Source organism: Carya illinoinensis, chromosome 2, assembly GCF_018687715.1.
Source record: "Carya illinoinensis cultivar Pawnee chromosome 2, C.illinoinensisPawnee_v1, whole genome shotgun sequence".
NCBI lineage: Eukaryota > Viridiplantae > Streptophyta > Magnoliopsida > Fagales > Juglandaceae > Carya > Carya illinoinensis.
The window spans coordinates 24,349,407-24,368,945 of NC_056753.1; the positions used below are offsets into that span (position 1 = coordinate 24,349,407).

Below are 19,539 nucleotides of genomic sequence, written 5' to 3' on the forward strand. Positions count from 1 at the left end.
TTTAGAAGTTCAGTTTGAAATCCTAAAATGTCATGGGAACATCATGAGTAGCAAAGTTGTAAGAGGTAATAAATGGAGTATATGCAGGATTCAAACCACCCATTATGTAGGAGATGAGATCATCATCTTCTACTGATTTGTCTGCAGCCATCAATTGGTCAGCCTATGACTTGACAAGACCAAGATACTTAGCGCAAGTTTGAGATCCCTGCTGTAGATATTGCAGCTGGCGCTTTAGATAAGCTACGCGAGATCGTGATTAAGAAGCAAATCTTGCTGCTAGAGATGTCCACACTTGTTTCGAGGTGTTCAATCCATATATGGAGGATAGGACTATCTCAGACAGAGTGGTTGTAAACCAGCCAAGAAGATACTAGTCTTTCTTTTGCCACAAAGGTAATTTGGATTGATTACTGTGGTTGTCTTTCCTATTTCATCAATGAGAAACTGATGGGGGCATGGTTCTGTGCCATCAATAACACCCATCAGTTCATGGCTCCTAAGAATAGGAAGAAACTGTGACACCCAATTTAGATAGTTTCAACCATCTAACTTGGTGGAAATGTGATGTGTAATGCTTGGTAAGGTAAAGGTGTTGGTATGAGTAGATGAGTCCATGTTTAGAGCAAGATCAAAGAAGTGTTCCTATGGTTGCTCTAATACCATAAAAGAAAAGATGAAGAAATGGTTTGGTTAACACTAACCAGTATTGTATTCCATTATGTATATATAGCCGTAAGCTATGTACAGAATTAAGAAAGTATATAGATAAGGAAATCTACATGTAAGGAAAGTATACAAAATATAATAACTAATTTACAACAGATTGGTCCTAAGGATGAATGAAAGTCAACTATCTTTTCTTGCTATCTCGAGTCATCTTGCCATTTGAGAGATCCTATGATTGAGCAACAGATGGGGCAGGAGATTGTGCTGGATCATGATTGAGTATATCTTTAACAAAATTTGAGTAGACCAATTATTTTATAACAACTTATGATACATTCCAATGGCTAGAAAATGACTAATTTTCTTGTTACGTAACAAATACCATAGTATGGCCGGAAAATAACTAGTTTTCTTTATGTAACAAATGCCATATGAAAGTTTCATTCTTCATATATTTTAATAAGTTGACGTTCTCCATCAATGCATAAGATTTTATTTAAAGATATAAGGAAAATAAAATATTACATTATTATTTAGAATACTCAAAAATAATTTTATCATTTTAATAAAATCTGACATTCCCCCACTATTTGAAATAATAATTAAATTTAAAAAAATTCTTGTGCATGTAAACGAAATAAATTGCTTCAATGAAAGTGTCTTTTGGACTTGAACCTTCACCTAATATAATTATATCGAAACTATGTCAAGGTAATCATTAAACATATCTTGATTTGATGACCCTATTATGCTAGTTGGATAGAATTCAAGCAATTATCTTCTACTTCTCCCAGTGTTTTCATTTAGCTTGCACTTTTATAGCCTTGTGCATATCCTAGTTTCATGAGATCTCTAGGCATGGTTGGTACCATAGGAAGCGGCCACACTTGCACTCTCACATAGGTAAGTTCCTCTAAGGTGATTCTGTTTCACCTTGACAAGATTAGTTTATGAACTTACTAAGAGTTTTACTCATTCTTTAAACTCCAGAAACTATTAACACTAGAATACATCTATTTGGAATTTGGGTGTAAAATGATAATTTCTTTTTAAACAATTATATAGTGTTAATAATCATTACTCTATCGACTTGTCGATACCCATTGAACCATGCCCATATTTCAAGTTCAAGGTTGGGTTCCCATTGCAAGCAATTTAATTTTCCTTACTCACAAAATATTAGCTTTCAATGAGGCAAGCCAATGGATGTATGGAGAGGAGAGGAGAGGGGACCTAGCCTCATATATAGAAAACTTATGTAATCCTCTTATTAAAGACTCAAATCCCAATGGGATTTAAGAAATTTTCAGAATAAAACCCTTAAGTTTTCAGGCCTATATACGTAATTTACTACATCAAATAGGATATAATCCTATATTACTAAGGTGCAAAAAACTCTAAATGATCACTCAACTTAATGGGTCTAAAAGTCTTGTCTCTATCGTATTCTAGAAGGCAATTATGGTGAAGTTAGTTAGTCTGCTCTATTTCAAAGGGAATAGGAGGAAGGTGCATTCATTGATGATGAAGGGAAGGGTGATGGATGATTTGGAAGAGATTTGTGATCGTCTGAATCTAAATGAAGAAGAAACAAAACCGATTGCAGTGGATATTGGAGATTTGGAGGAGTTGAAGAAAAAAGGAGATAGGAGTGTGGCGGGGAAACTCTGTTCGGAAAGAGCAGTAGGGAAGGATGTAGTAAGATCGATGATGGAGAAGCTATGGAGAGTCAACAAGCAGATGAAATTCTATGAGATCAGGGTGAACTATTTTGTTATTACATTTGCTACACAGGTAGATAGGAATAAGGTGTTTGGTGGCTGTCCTTGGCTGTTTGACAGCTATTTGTTGGCACTCAAAGTGTTCAATGGAAGCACTCAACCGCACTTAATTTATTTCTCCAAATAAAAGTTCTAGATTCAACTGTTTAATTTTCCATTAGAGGGGATAAACTGAAGACTGAGGGAGTCGACTAGAAATTCAATTGGAAGAGTAGTGGATGTGGACACCAAGGAAGGCAGTATGGCATGGGGACGATGCTTAAGAGTGAAGGTTGAATGTGAATTGTCGAAAGCACTGGCCAGAGGTAGAACTATACTGTATGAAGGTAAACAAATGTGGATTCCACTAAAATATGAGAAACTACCAAAAATATGTTTTCGTTGTTGATGTATTTGTCATAATAAAAAGCGATGTAATGGTGGTGAACAATTGGGAGGGAAAAACCAGTTTGGTTCATGGCTGAGAGCCTCAGTAGGAAATCGAAAAATAATAGAGAGAAGGGGGGAAGGTAATTCACAGATTTTTGAATCTAGTTTTGAAGAAGTTGTAAGGGAGGAGGTAGTGGAAGTTACTACAGTAGTTGAGGAGGGTGAAAGAGTAGAAGAGAAGGGGAAGGGGTTAGGAGAAAACACTAGGGTAGGGGGGGAAAAGAACAAAGCGGGAGAAGAAGAGGGGTGGAGTATTGAAGGGGAGAGACTGGTGGATAGGGTGAATACTCAAAAATGGTCATAAGGGTTAAAGAAGGGGAATTAGAAGTAGAAAAAAGTATGATGGTGGGTAGCAAAGTAAAAAATTCTTAGATTAAGGTAGGGGTGAGTAAGGGGAGTGTTAAGAAAGTGACTAAACAGTATGGGAGTGGGTGGAAGAGAAGGGTGAGGGGTAGAGGACTAGTAGTTGAACCAATTAGCCTTATTTCCTCTTTAAAAAGAGGTACGGAGAGTTGTGGGCTGGAGGAAAGGGAAGATGGTGGTAGAGAGAAAAAAACAACAGTAGAAAATGAAGAGGGGTAATGATGTTGGTGGAGGTATTGGTGAAGGCTGTGAAGCAACCCCGCCAGCAGCTATGAATCTATTATGTTGGAACTACTGAAGGTTTGGGAACTCTTGAACAGTTTAGGACCTTAGAAGGGGTAGCTTGGTGTGTAGCAGGAGATTTCAATGAAACTCTGACACAAAATGAGAAGGTAGGGGGAAGAATGAGAGCAGCAAGTCAAATGAGAAACTTCAGGGAAGCTTTAGAGGTGAATGAGCTGTTTGATGTGGGTTGTATGGGCTCTGTGTTCACGTGGAGCAATGGTCATTCTGACTATTCTTTGACTAAGGAGAGACTTGATAGATATGTAGTGAATAATAAATGGAGAAACATGTTTAAAGACTTTGTGGTGGAAGGATTGTTGGCTAGATGCTCTGACCATAAACCAATGCTTATGATTGTTCTGAAGGCTAAGACAATAAGAAGGAAAAGAAAAATTATGTTTCATTTTGAGGCAAGTTGGTTGAAGGAGGAGGATTGTAAGAAAATAGTGGAAAAAGTTTGGTCTAAAAAAAATAAACTCCTGAACCAATGAGACAAGTTCAAAAGTTACTAAACATTTGCAGTGGTACTTTGATGAGGAGCTTCAGAAAAAGAGATAAGGATAAGAATGGTAGCATAGAGATGTTAATGGGTAGAGTTAAAGAATTACAAGATATGGAAGTGCCACAATACACATCAGAGATCCATAAGCTACAGGGGGAAGTGGGCAACCTATTAGAACAAGAAGATATAAGGTGGAAACAGAGGGCAAAAAGGAATTGGTACAACTCAAGAGATAAAAACATAAAATTTTTTCATGCATGTGTTAGCCAGAGAAAAAAGAAGAGCCAAATACTTTCTGTAGTTAATGCTCAGTCAGTGCTGAGGAAAAATCATGAAGAGATAGGTTAGGCTTTTAGGGGGCATTTTTCTGAGGTGTATAAATATGAAGATCCTTCTCAGGATAGTAAAAGAGTGTGTTCAAGATATAGAGGTTAGGGTGACAAGTAGTATGAATGAAGAGTTGATTAAGGCCTTCACTAGAGAAGAGTTGGAGGTAGCATTGAAGTAGATGGGGTCATATAAATCCCGAGGCCCCGATGGTTATAGTGCCTATTTTTCCTAGAATATGTGGAGTAAAATTGGGACAGACATCAATGAAGCTACTTTGAGCTTTTTAAATGAGGGTGGTAGGTTGGAAAACTCTTTGAATTTTACTTATGTGGCCTTAATCCCTAATGTTACTAACTCAAAGAAAGTGGGGGATTATAGACTAATAAGTCTATGCAATGTATTATACAAGTTAATTGCAAAGACTTCGGCCAACATAATAAAGAAGGTACTACATGCTATTATCTCCAAAAACCAGAGTGCATTTGTGCCAGGGAGGTTTATTGTGGATAATATTATAGTGGCCTATGAGACTTTGCATACTATGAACTGTAGACAAAGAGGGAGAGTGGGAAGTATGGCCATAAAGCTTGATATTTCAAAAGCTTATAATAGGGTAGAGTGGTCTTTTTTGAAAATGGTAATGGTGAAGATGGGGTTCAGTGAGAGATGGGTAAAATTAATCCTGGACTGTGTTACTTTAGTCACTTTCTCAGTGCTGATAAATGGAGAACTAGGGAGGGTGATTTGCCCAACAAGGCGATCCCCTTACTTTTTTCTATTATATGCTGAAGGCCTAAGTACTTTAATCAATGGGGCAGAGGCTAGAGGTGAGCTACAAGTTGTAGCTATGGCAAGAGGGGGAGAAAGAATTACCCACTCGCTCGTTGCGGATAATTGTATAATTTTTTGGAGAGCTTGTTGGAAAGAATGGAAAAAAATCAGTAGCATTTTGAAGAAGTATGAACAAGCATCCGAGCAGTGCTTAAACAAACAGAAGACATCCACAATGTTCAACTCCCATGGAAAAAATGCAGACTGGGACAGAATTGTACAAGAGTTGGGAGGAAGGGTGCAGAATAACTATGAAAAGTACCTAGGTCTACCTACAATGGTGGGTAGATCTAAGTACAACATTTTTAGAGGCATCAAGGATCGAGTCTGGCTCAAGATCAACAACTGTGAGAACCATTTTCTCTCACCTGCAGGGAATGAGGTACTTTTAAAAGCTGTTATACAATCAATCCTTACTTATTATATGAGTGTATTTTCATTACCAAAAAAATTGTGTAAGGAGTTGGCTGTATTAATGTCTAAATTCTAGTGGGGTCACAGAGAAAATGATAATAAGATAAAATTGATGAGTTGGGGAAAGATGGGAGCTTCGAAATAAAATGGGGGGCTGGTTTTTAGAGAGTTAGAGAGCTTTAATCAAGCTCTGCTAGCTAAACAAATGTGGAGAGCACTCAAGGATCCTTGCTCTTTAGCTGCAATAGTATTGAAAAACAAGTATTACAGACAGTCTAGTGTATTGGAAACAAGGCTTGGAAACAACCCCTCACTGATATGGAGGAGTTTATGGAGTTTTTTGGAGTTGTTGAGGGAAGGGTTAGTGTGGAGGGTGGGTAATGAGAAGAAAATAAAAATTTGGGAGGATAAGTGGATCCCAAAGCCATCATTCTACAAAATTCAATCTCCAAGAATAAGGATGGAAGCAAATGCAAATGTGGAATAGCTAATAGAAGAAGGAAAATGGAGGGAGGAGTTAGTGAAGAAGAAGAAGCTAGCCTGATTTGTACAATACCCATTTGATAGTCTGGTAGGGAGCATAGACTGATTTGGACACCTGCTAAAAAAGGAATGTTTAGTGTAAAATCTGCTTATCACTTTCAATTGAGCAGGAAAAGAAGAATCAATGGGGAGTCATCTGGGGGTTATGAAGGAAGTGAGGGCTGGAAGAAGTTATGGAAGCTAAATGTTCAAGGTGCAATATAAACATATGGAAGACACTAAACAATTGCTTACCTACAAAAGGGAACCTATTCAAGAGGAAAGTGGTGGATGATCCACTATGTCCCATCTGTGAGAAAGAAAATGAAACAAATTGCCATGCTATCTAGAGTTGTCCTGCTGCAATTGATGTATGGGCTGAGGAGGGTAGCTCGATTCAAAAATCGGCATAAGGTGAAATTGATATAGGGATGATATGGAAGAAAATGGTGGAAAGGTGGAATGAAGAATAACTGGAATTAATAGCTACTGTGATGAGATATATTTGGTCGAGGAGGAACAAATATGTGTTTGAAAAGGGTTTTACTAGTCCAAAAGATATTCTTACATAGGCTAGGCATAGTACTATAGAATTTCAGCAAGCTCAAACCAGTAAACCAGAGACTAATATACGAGTGAGCAGAGACATAGTAAGATGGAAGGCTCCCGAGGATGCTGTTGTTAAAGTCAACTGAGATGCAGCTTTTGACAAAAACTCTCTACAGATGGGGGTAGGGATAGTAATTTGTGATGATGAAGGGGAAATTCTAGTGTCCCTTTATATGTCAAAGTCACATGTTGGTTCCCCAGCTGCAGCAGAGACAGTAGCATTGTGGAGAGCACTAAAACTTTGTACAGAATTAAATATCTCTGAAGCAGTCTTCGAAGGTGATGCTTTGGGAATTATTAAGGCTGCCAATAGCAAGAAGGAGACTTGGGAGTGGATTGGCCAATTGGTTGAAGATATCATAGAGTTGTTAGTAAATAGACCTTTTTGGAAAGTTCAACATATATATGGTAAATAGACCTTTTTGGAAAGTTCAACATATACATAGAGAAGGAAACATGTTAGCACATTTTTTAGCAACATTTGCTTACAATGTAAAGGAGGAACAAGTTTGGATAGAAGATGTCCCAAAAGGCTATTTTAGTTTCTTTTTGCAAGATAAGAATTGTATTGAAAATAGATGATGAATGAAAGAGGTAATGTTCTGGTTTAAAAAAAAAAAAAAAAAAAAAACTTAATTGGTTTAACCAAAGTATCATTGTAAGCTATATATCTAACCTGTTTCATAGAACGTAAAACACGCAATCAAATGAAGTTCATATTTTGAAATTATTCTAATAGATCAAACTGAATACGACATCTACTCTGGTAAACAGTTTAAAATCTCTCTTGTCCACGGATAAAGAGGAAGAACACGCTGTCCAACTGAGAAAGGGCGAGCTAAATCAGTTGGAATCCCTTTTCTGGTACCAGCACGACGTTCAGCTTGATTTCTTCTAAGTTCTAACAGAGTCTTGGTATTGATTAAGCTTCCCTCTCTTCCTTCAGAAATTGGTCAGAAATTCTCCGGGGTTTGCCAAATCATGAACTGCAACAACAAGAAATCACAAGTGACGCATTTTGTAGAGGACACCTAATCAAGAATGTGAGAAAGTATAGTATGAACATAAATGAAGGAGTGATTGAGGCTCAAATACCTCCTTTTGAAACCCCATTCGACACGGGTTAATCTTGGAACGTGGCCCAATCTGACGTGATCCAGGTACTCCATTTCCCTTCTTGCAAACCATGGTCCATGGGTAATCAATAGCACTGTGAAACCACTCAAAACTGCATCATCTCCGTGCTCGATACTGCTATATGAAATTAGAGAGCTTTTGCTATAATATAAACATGCATAAGAAAAACAATTTATTCAAGAGAGTCAATTGCATGGAAATGTAAACAAATGATGAATGTTTGACCTTAAGAGTAAGTGCTCTGTCATGGGTTGAAGGAATGGGCATATTGGGATGTTTCTTCAATATATTTTCAGAAGACTTTGAATCATTCTGTACCACTGGCTTCTGTACATTCATCTTCCATCGACTTCTAACTTTAGTTGGTAGTCTGACCTGGTCTGCTGATGAAACCTGTAAAGTTGATAGAGGTGAGTCATTCCCCTTCCCTTCCAAAATCAGCACTTGGAGACATATGTTCCGTAGCTTCACCATCTTCCTTGTTTTGGGTTGTGGCATTATGAGAGGAGCGTTTGCCTTTACTCAAGGACACCTTCGCTTAATAGCCTACAACCCAGTGCGGAGAACATAGACGCCAAATGTTCCCAGATAAAAATATGAACAAGATACAAAGAACACAATTTAATTGCAATAACCATAATAGAAAACTTACAATATCGAGACATGATGACTAATTCAACTCAAGGCCTACAATTCATAATATATATATATTAAATAAATAAATAAATAAATAAATAAATAAATAAAACTTCTAAAGTCTTCTGGCTCACCAACATGGCATCAAAGCCTTGTTGTATGTAAGGTAAATGAATTATGAAAAAAAAAATGCAAGAAAATATTTCTTCAATCTTCTATAAACAGAGATAATAATAGTGGATGGAGTTTTATACCACGTGGTTGATGTGCAATGGTGTCATATATATTGCCTTTAGGTTTTGGATTGCACCTTATAACCCTATAACAGAATCAGACACTTATCTTCGAAAGGGGTACATAATTGTGTTTGTACATGTGAATCATATTCACTAGGCAACCAAAAGTTATATATGGTAACATAGGTTGCATTCAATTCACCCTCGGTGAGAATTTGTGTGAATGTTACTACTTTTAATTGGCTTAAGCTTTTGACAATCCCAAAGTTATATATATATATATTGTGTGCGCACGCGAGCTAAGGACGCATTTCCATCAAATCCATCAACTTATTTATTTTGTGTATTCTAAAAAGGAACTAATATTTTAATCATTTTCTAGATGAAATAATTCATGGAATATTTAATGAGAAAGAGATTGTAAAGAGATAATGTAATCCAACAGCAAGTATGGCAAAATACTAATCCAATGAAAGTTTTTTACAGGAGTAATATTGATAGAAGTTACACTAGAAATAACTTGAACCTAAACCGTATGCATATATAATCTTTACCATGGGTTGTATGGCAAGAACATCCAATTAAACATTTTTCAGTAAATGCATAAAAAAAAAAAAAAAAAAACAACATTGAGCACATGAAAACACTGCGACAGCATCTATTTTAAACTTCCAGGATGCAACGCTAACGCACCTCAAACGTTTTAGGTTCGCTTAGATGATTAGTACGAGCTTCATTTGTCGCAAATCTGCAACTAACAAGAAGCTTGCATATGGTCAAAAAGTCAGGAAAAGAAGATCATAAAAAGGTTGAGGTGAACTTTCACCTTTTCTTACTTTAAATGGTAAGGTTTTCCGTTTCCTTTTCCGCGCTCCAGTATTAGACTGGTGAGCTTCCTCCTTTGTTTTCAGAGGATCACCAATGTTTTGAGCAAAACTTTTGCTCAGCTTCGGTGTTCTCAAAGCATTGGCTTTTACTCAAGGAATAGAGTGACCCCCTTCCAATTTAGAATTGTCAATCATATCAAGACTTTCTTCGTCTTTGACCTGTGCTGATAATTCTAACAAGCTTACTACGCCACTTATCAGGCCTTCAATTATACTGCTAGAAAAGCTGATTATTCAGAACATGATATCTTACCGGTATCTGGCATCTTCGAAGACAAATCTGCCAAACTTTGCAGAGCGTCAAAGGCAAAGCCGTTGTCATCTGCATGAAAGAAGAGTAACAGAAAAGGATTAAAAACATTCTAAACAAAATGGAGAGAGAGGTCAGGCGTACAGGTCCAGGAAAAAAAAAATCATTTACAGGGAGGGGGGGAGGGCGAGGATCATGGGGCATTAACAGTATACTATCATTTTAAAAAAAGATTGAACAATTTTCATAAAAATATAGTTTTTGTTTTGAAAAAATTGATTAGATACCAGGTAAAATCCAAGGAAAATAGTAATGATTTACACATGATCATCCTAATCATGTATTCTGACTTAGAATGCACAGCATAAAACCATCTCACATACCGCCAAGTGTAAGGTTAGAATAAATGCTTAGGATGATAATCATATGCACAAAGTATGTAAAAATCTCTTCCATGGATTGATAGCAGAGACTGGTGTCTCTTTGATACCAATTTGTAACACACTCCTAATGTTTGAAGAAAATATACTGAGAATCGCTCACTTAGGAAGGAGCACCTCCAAAGGAAAGAAGAAGAGGAGGATAGAAAAGGAAATAAAGATTTGATTAAGTTTTTTGCCTGCCATTACAGGGGCATCTTCCCACTACAAATAGTGACACTCTCTAACTAACTCATGGGCAGAGGCCAACTTAAAAAAGTAGCAAAATAAAGACAGGTCATACAATCCTAACAGTAAATGGGCCATGGCCAGACCAAAAAATAACATGAAATTAAAGAAATGACCACATGCCAACATGCAACTAAGGGACGGAGCCCTACGACTAAACCTGTATTACCCAAACCAAAGCCCACAATGACTTTGGTCCACTACTGTTGATATGTTGAATTGTGACACTCTCTGTATAGCTTCAAGAGTTAGAAGCTTCCTTCTTGTGAGGCATTACAAACTTCCTAGAAACATCTCATCAAGGCATTGAAATAATAAAGAGATGCCAATATCCTTCTTCACCAAACCTTTAGAGAAACTTGAATGACCAAATCCCCGAGGAATCAATCGCTTTTTCAAGCTTAGAGAAACAAGCGACTGTCGTTTGAAAACAACTGAAGGCTTCAAACTCATCTTGTTGACAAAAAAACCCATTACCCCCATAATCTTATCTTTAGAAGCCATCATGCACCATGGATGCCTTTTAAATGCCACAAAAACCTCATCCTCAAACAACCCCATTTCTTGTAAACATCAACCTTGCTTTCCCATGTTGATTTGCTCATTGCTCGGAAAGCAACCACCGCAATAGCAAATTTCAACCTCAAAGGATTGAATCCCATTTCCTTTACTTCCTCCATAATCTCTCTAAACTAAATACGATTGACACTGAGAGATCTAGCGTGGTATTTAAGTAGAGTAAGAATATGACACTCAGACACTCTATTCTCTCTCAGTGTATTGATATTAGGCACCATATAAGTTTCAAGATCAAATAGAAGCATAACCGAAAATCGTTTTATTGCTTGAATGATCTTGTCCTCAGACTGAAGCAAATCTTTAAAGAAATCAAAGGACGGGATAATTTGTTTTCCTATGCTTCTTTTAAGAATATCAGGGCACCCAGATAACATTTTGGCAAGGTCACAACTTGAAATGCCTTTAGAGGCAAAGAATTCAATTTTGGGCAAAAGGGTTTTATTAGGATCAGACAAAAGCACTGTGGGGAGTCTTCTGACGAGGTTCAAAATCTAGGTTTCAATCAATGCACTACTATTGAAAAAGTTAATCACCGAGTTTGCTTTCTTTGGGGTCTCGAAGCTAACATATTTGGAAGCAGATACAACAACTTCTAGGGACAATCCCAGTGTGTTTATGAGGTATGAGACTACGAAAGGTTGTTGATCGAAAGTGCTTGAGATGTATTTCAAAGATAAAGACGGGCATTGTAGAAACCCAGTTTGAGTACTAGTAGGGGAGTTGCATTAGTGTATCTCCCATTTTGTATGATTTTGCAGAGAAAATAAAACATGGGTTTTGAAATTTAGGTAGTGAGAAAAGAAACTTACCTATTCTTCAGAGTCAAATATCTTTTTCGGCTGAGTGAAAAGCAAAATTTTTAGGGCTCGTTTGATGTTAGAAGTTCAATTTTAATCTTCTTTCAACATCCAAACATAAGTGAGTTTTCATTTGGTGCATTTCAACTTTAGATTTCATGAGACTCGCAGCTGACAAAATAAAAAGAAAAGTAACTTCTTCCTTCTCGTTTATTCTCTCTCTATTTCTCTTTTCCCTCAAAAAGCATCTCCTTCCCCAATCTCTTTTATCCGTAGTAGACCCATGATGGAATTGTAAGGTACCAAAAGGAAGGAAGAAGAAGCACAATAGTGCATAGAGGATTGCACATGGAAGGGGCTACAAATCAGTGCAGTATATTCTAAATGAATAAAATGTACAGTCCTAAGGATCTCATATACAAGTCCACTCTAACAAACTAACAGAAAATATTCCTAAAATTAGAATACAGCTCATTAAAGGAAAAATATTTACAACAAATAATAAAGAATAGTAATTAAATGTGCAGAAGAGGAAAGAAATAAATAAGTTATCTTTTTCCACTTCTATGTGTTGTAGCTGAGCAACTTGTAGTGGTTGTAGCTTCATTTTGGGCTTGAATAGGCTAATTGTGGGCTTTTACATCTTGAGTTTGGGCTGAATGTGTATTATGTAATAGCCCCCCATAAGATGGAGAATAGAAATTCACTATTTCCATCTTAGAAAAATGCAAATGGAGAAGATATGCAGGTAGTGCCTTGGTGAAAATGTCGGCCACTTGAGATTCAGAAGCAATGTGAGAAATGATTATACTACCTTCTTAAATCTTGTCTTGGATGAGGTGACAATCTAGCTTGATGTGCTTGGTTCTTTTGTGGAAAACAGAGTTGGTAGCGATGTGTAGGGTTGCTTGATTGTCACAAAAAAGTAAGGTGGCCTGTGGAGTGGTACCTTCAAATCAGTGATTAAATATCTAAACCAAGTTAGCTCAGAACAAGTGAATGCCATAGATCGATACTCAGCTTCAGTTGAGGAGTAAGATACCACTGATTGTATTTTTTATTTCCATGACACAAGATTTACCAAAAAGAATACAGTAACCTGTTGTGGAGCAACGTGTGTTAGGGCATGAAGCCCAATTAGAATCACAATAATCTCGAAGTTGTAACTGAAATGTAGATGATAATAAAATGCCTTGACTAGGGGCACTTTTGAGATATCTGAGTACTTTGTGGGCTGCAGAAAGGTGTGAAGTTGTAGGATGAGCCTTGAATTGGCTCAAAAGTTGGATAGCATAAGAGATGTCTAGCCGTATGATGGTGAGATACAACAAATGTCCAATGAGTCTTTTATATGAACTAGGGTCATAAAGGGCTATCTAGATGCTTTATTTAGTTTAAAATTCTACTCAAGAGGCCACTTGAGGAGCTTGCAACCAAGTGTGCCTGAATCCGAAAGTATGTCTAAAGCATATTTTCTTTGAGATATATGTATCCCTTTAGAAGATCTTGCAACTTCCAAACCAAGAAAATAACGCAAGCAACCAAGGTCTTTGATCTTAAAGTGAGTATGAAAGAATTGTTTAAGAGATGCAATGGATGTTGAACAATTTCTAGCCACAATAATGTCATCAACATACACTAATAATGTTGTAAATGAAGCACCATCAACTTTAGTGAAGAGACTATAATTAGCTTTTGATTGATCAAAACCAAAAGCAATGAGAGAAGTAGAAAACTTGGAATACCATTGTCTTGAGGCCTGTTTAAGGCCATAAAGACTCTTAACCAGCTTGCATACCTAATGAGGTTCCCCTTTATTGTAACCAAGAGGTTTCTTCATATAGATTTTCTCTTCCAAGTCACCATGAAGAAAGGCGTTGTGAACATCAAATTGATGTAAGGACCAGCCCTTTACTGTTGCCACAGAGAGAAGAACTCAGACTGTCACTAATTTGGCAACTCGGGAAAAGGTTTCTGTATAGTCTATACCTTTTTGTTGTGTGAACCCCTTTACAACAAGTCATGCTTTCAACCTTTCAATGGATCCATCAAAATTAAATTTGATTTTGTAGACATACTTACAATCAATGGGTTGTTTACCAAGGGCAAATCAGTGTAACCCAAGTCCGATTTTGTTCTAAGGCATTTAGCTCATTTTTCATGGCTTTACACTAGCCAAGATGTTGTATTGCTTGCTTGTAAGTAGATGGTTTAGAAACATTAAACACAGAGGTGGAAAAAGTAGTAAATGAGGGACTAAAATACTTGCATGTGAGAAATTTATTGAGTGAATGAGAAGTACCAAATTTGCCTGTAGAACTTTCAGACAATAATTGGGTGGGATCATTGAGGGATGTCTGTTTGTAGTGAAAATTTTACAAATATTAGGGTGCTCTCCTTTGCCTAGTAGACTTGCGAAGAGGGAGCTGAGGAGGAGAATTAAAGTTAGGAAGAATGGAAGAGGAGGAGGGGGCTGAGTTATTTGTGGAATAAAAAAAAAAAAAGAGACAGGAGAGGAGAAGGTGCAGAATTTGTAGAAGAAGAAGTAATGGAGTGAGAAAGAGTTGCTGGAAATTGAAACAAATCAGGCAATGGTTTAGTAAAGACCAGATTATTAATTTCAGTGGTGGAATGTGATGGAAAAGATAGAATGAAAAGGGAAAATGAACTCATGGAACACATCTCTAGAAACAAATGTGGCTTTGGTTTCAAAGTCAAGAAGCTTGTAACCTTTGATGCCAAATGGATATCCAAGAAATATACATATGCAACCTCTAGGATCAAATTTTGTCCTACCATGAGCAAGTGTAGAAGCAAAACATAAGGAGCCAAATATTTTCATATGAGTATAAGTTGGAGGTGAGTTAAATAAAAGTTCTTATGGGGTTTTGTTTTGAAGAAGTGGGCTAGGAGTTCTATTAATGAGGTAAGTGGCTGTTAGAACACAAGCATTCCAATATATAAGTGGAAGACCAGCTTGAAATTTTAATGCCAAAGCAACATTCAACAAATGTTGGTATTTTCATTCTACATGTCATTTTGTTGGGGGTGGCAACGCAACTTTTCTAGTGAATGATGCTTTTGGTATTGAAAAAATCAGTCATGTTGAATTCACCCCATTGTCACTTCTTAAGATTTTTATGTTAAGGTCAAATTGAGTCTCAACCAAATTTGTGAATGATTCTATGCATTTTCTCGTTTCATATTTATTTTTAAGAAGATATAGCCATGTGGTACCGGTAAAGTCATCAACTATAGTTAGGAAATATTTGGATCAATCATATGCAGTGGTGGAGCAAGGTCCCCAAAGATCAATGCATCATTTTAAAGGAATGAGAAGTTTTTTGGTGACTAGTAGGAAAAGGAAGTCGATGTAATGTAGCTAAAGGACAAATGCAACAAAGCTTTTTATTAAGAGATGAAATATTATTCTTTATAATGGGATCAGTGATTAAACTAAGACATGGAAAAGAAAGATGACCTAGATGACAATTCCAAAGGTCATTGACACCAACATCACTCAAAACAAAAGCTGAAATATTAAAGGAGTTTATGTGAAAACTGTGAAACTTTGGTAGCTAGGCTTGGAGGAGAACCTACAATGTGTAAGAGGTGATAGAGGTCATTCCTCACTTCACCCTTCCCAATCGTTGTCCAAGAGATAAGGTCTTGAATGAAACAATCATCAAGAAAAAAAAAACATCAAGTAAGTGAAACAACAAGTTTCTTTGCTGAAATCAGGTTAAGAGTGAATGATGGAACACATAATACCTCAATAAGATAAATGGGATGGGTGAGTTGGACAGTACCCATTTGTGTGACTGGAATATCAGTTCCATTGGGTAATTTGACAGAGTGGCAAATGGTGTTGGTGATAGAAATGAACAAAGAGGGGTAGCAAATCATGTGGTATGCTGCACCCGTGTCTATTATCTAAGGAAAATTAGTGGGAGGTCGTGGGTTGTGTGTGTGAGTGGATAAGCTTATAGAGATACTAGAAAAATTAGAAGTAGAAGGAATGTTGGAATTGGACTGAATCTGGTTAGTCGAATGCTGAGCAACAATGGAAGCACCCATTGGCTAAAGTAGAGCCATTAGTTATTGATATTGAGCCTTAGTTAAACCCACTTTATCATACTGAGTGCCTTAAGGTTAGGGGAGGGGGAATTGGTGGATTAGATAGCAAACATAGCAGGGGGGTTGGGATTTATTAAAAAATTTATGGCCAAGTAGATAGACATGTAATTTGTAGCATTTTTTAGCTGTGTGTCCAATCAGGTGGCAGTGGGAACATGTAGGGGCCTCGACATTGCCAATTTTGAAGCAAGTTTCAAGGGTATGGCCTGTGATTTTGCAGTGAGTGCAATAAGGACGGTATTTCTTCTGGTTGAGTCGTGATTAAGGTGGGAATTTAGAAGTAGGGAACAGTTTCTTGATTGCTAAAGCCATTGAGTCAATGAATGCGTAATGTTGAATAAGATGGTGCTAACTTTCATGTTGTTGGATGAGGGAAAACACCTTAGTGACAGAAGGCATAGGGTCTAAAAGCATTATTTCGTCACAAAAATTTGAGTAAATGTCATGCAAACCCATTAAGAACTGAAATACACAATCGCGTTGGTAGCGATCCACAAGAGTTTTTTTTTTTTTTTTGGCTACAATTGCAAACATGGATGGGGTTCTAGATGGAAAGCTCATCCCAGAGGGTTTTAAGCTTCTTATACTAAACACTTCATAGTCATTTTTTTGAAGAATGCTGGCAAGGGTTGCCAAGGTCACTAAGGTTCAAATAGAGTGCCATGTTGTTGGCATGGAATGTGTTTGTGTTTGGGTTTGTATGAAGAGAAGAAGAATCAGAGTGGGTGGGGGAAGAAGTAGCGGAGTTTTCTTATTGGTCATCCATAGAGATTAGCTCTCATGCTCTAATACCATGTAAGGTACCAAAAGAAGAGGAAGAAGAAGCACAATAGTGCAGAGAGAATTGCACATTGAAGGGGCTATAAATTAGTGTAGTATATTATGAATGAATAAAATGTACAATGTTAAAGACCTCATATACACGTCAACTTTAACAAATAACATAATATTCCTAAAAATAGAATACAGCTAATTAAAGGAAAAATATCTACAACGAATAATAAAGAATAGTAATTAAATGTGCAAAAGAGGAAACAAATAAATAAGTTTCCTTTTCCACTTTTCCGTGTTGCAGCTGGGCAACTTGTAGTGGTTGTAGCTTCATTTTGGGCTTGAATAGGCTGATTGCGGGCTTTTACATCTTGAGTTTGTGCTATGTGTTCTATGTAATAGGAATCAACCTGAAGGGCTTCATGAAAAGTACAGTTTGGCTCAGGTAATTGTATATGCCAGACCTGTCTCTTGCCACAACCCAAGTCTTCATCATTTTTGGAGCACTGCTAGTCACAGTAAATCCCATTGCATTGAGTGATAGAGATTGTTGCCGACACATCCATTCCATTATGGTTACAGAACAGTGGGAATGGAGACAAATTGGCATGCACCTATTGTAGTCCTACAAGCAACATGCTCAAACAGTGTGGTTGCATCCCCTATAATCAGCATGGTAAATAATAAGCTCCTCTAACTCGTGGTCAAACTAATCCCCTGGTCCCGCTGCTCTAACTTAAATTAAATGATCTGCCAATTTCAGAATTCATTTGCACCCAACCCATGATAAATTCTTGAATGTATATAGTGAGGGTAGACTGTCATCGTGGATCACCTGGTGTTTACAAATTCTCTCTATAAAAAAATGCCTATGCCGAAACCCCAAATCCATCTTCCCAGCAACAGTCCTCCCCCAAGGCAAGGCCCCTCCAGGGTAAAGCTACGCCAGAGATCTTTGCAGTTGAAGAGATCGACAAGCACAGCTCCCAAGACTCGCTCCTACTAGGTAAGCAACGATCTACTCCTATTTTGTTCAATTGTACCATACTTAGCTTATTAGAATTTTGTCAAACATATTTAGTATATTTTGGAATGTCTGCCATTGTACCATCTTTTATTGCATGTTGGGAATCAAGCTTGGACATCTCAAGCTCACCATGTGATTTGTGTTCAAATGATGGTCTTGGAATGAGCCATACATAGAATTTAGTATTTTGGATTTGGCTAGAGTTTAGACTTTTCTTGTGAGAAAGACATATGGAAATTCAATTATTGAAGAGGGGATAAGAATCTTTAAGAAAATATTTGGATTGTTTGGGTGAATGCATTATATAAATCAATAATTAATTGGAAAAGTTAGGTCTTCAACCAATAGCCTTTCACTTTGGCAAGCTTAGAAATTTTTATTGTTAGTTGAGTACAATTGACAATTGTATTATTTATAAATACACCAACCGGATATGTTATTTATAAATAGAAAACGGTTTAGAATGCTATTATATTTGATGTGAATGAACTTAATTCACATGGCTTTAATAGTTTTACTATCTAAATCATTGTAGAATTTGGGTATATTTTGACAATTAACAATTCTTCTTTGAAACTTACTTTCCTAATTGCTATGTTTAGCTTGTAGCCATACTTCCTATGCTCATCCAATAGCTCCTCGTACGAGGCATTACATTAATCACTACAAACACATTATGCCTTTCTTTACTCGCATTTTATGATATATATAGTATAAATACATCGCACTTCATACCATATTACATGTGCCTTGGATTCCTTCTATGATATATTACATGCATTTAATTACTCAACTTAAATCTTTGTGCTTAATTCATTTACCATGAATATGATGCATATCAATACATTCTCATATGGCTTGAAGTGCATTGTCTATTATTTTTATTGTCATACTTGCCTATTAGCAGCATACTGCGGATGATGTAAAGGTCCTACGTGATCGCGATCTTTGGGATAGTGGGTTAGAGGAGATGTTGGTCAACATATTGTACTAAGAAACAACGGAGGGTAAAATGGTGGGGTCCAAAATTACCAACTGTGACACAATTTGACTTACCACGCGCCTCACTGATCTTGGTATTAAGCCAGTTGATACATCACAAGTGAATGGCAAAGTCGCTTGTCTTAAGAAGACACAATGATAGTTTACGGATTTAATCGGTCAAACGGGCATGGGTTGGAACCCCTTCACGAAAACTGTAATTGGTACAAAAGAACATTGGGCAAATGTTTGTCGGATAACCTTCCTCTTCTTTAAGTCTAATACGTTTCTTTTTTATGCATTGTATAATAAATTCATGGCCCATTATATGATTATATAAATTGTTTTTTTTAATCTAATAATATTTTCATTTTTTAGGCCCGACCACAATGGAAAAACATTAAGACTTACGATTGTCAAAACTACGATGTTCTCTACGCGATTATTGGTCATTCGACCGCCACAGGGGTGCTGCATTATGCCTCAAAATAAGAACCCTCTCTAGAGAGGAGCAGTGGCTAGATGATGAAGTGAGGGCCCGGGGGCCACTAGCACTACCACAGACTTGGACATTGATCTAGATGAAATAGAGATGACTAGCTGTAACAGCCCGCTAGAAATTCAATTGTGGAATTTCTTTTGACCTTAAGAACCTCGTGAAAATTCCGTAAGTTTACACGAATCGACTAATCGCATAG

At 37.0% G+C, this 19,539-nt stretch overlaps 1 long non-coding RNA gene and 1 other non-coding gene across 2 annotated transcripts; both read right to left on the reverse strand.

Annotated features, from left to right (window-relative positions):
* LOC122302075 lies at positions 1-136 on the reverse strand. Its single transcript, XR_006240322.1, has one exon. It is a non-coding gene; the product is annotated as a small nucleolar RNA Z247 (small nucleolar RNA).
* Positions 137-7,285: 7,149 nt separating this feature from the next.
* Positions 7,286-8,968, reverse strand: LOC122294726. The gene is made up of 3 exons (XR_006237695.1): positions 8,098-8,968; positions 7,831-7,986; positions 7,286-7,721 (listed from the first exon to the last, which is right to left on the reverse strand). It is a non-coding gene; the product is annotated as an uncharacterized LOC122294726 (long non-coding RNA).
* Between the last annotated feature and the right edge of the window lie 10,571 nt (positions 8,969-19,539).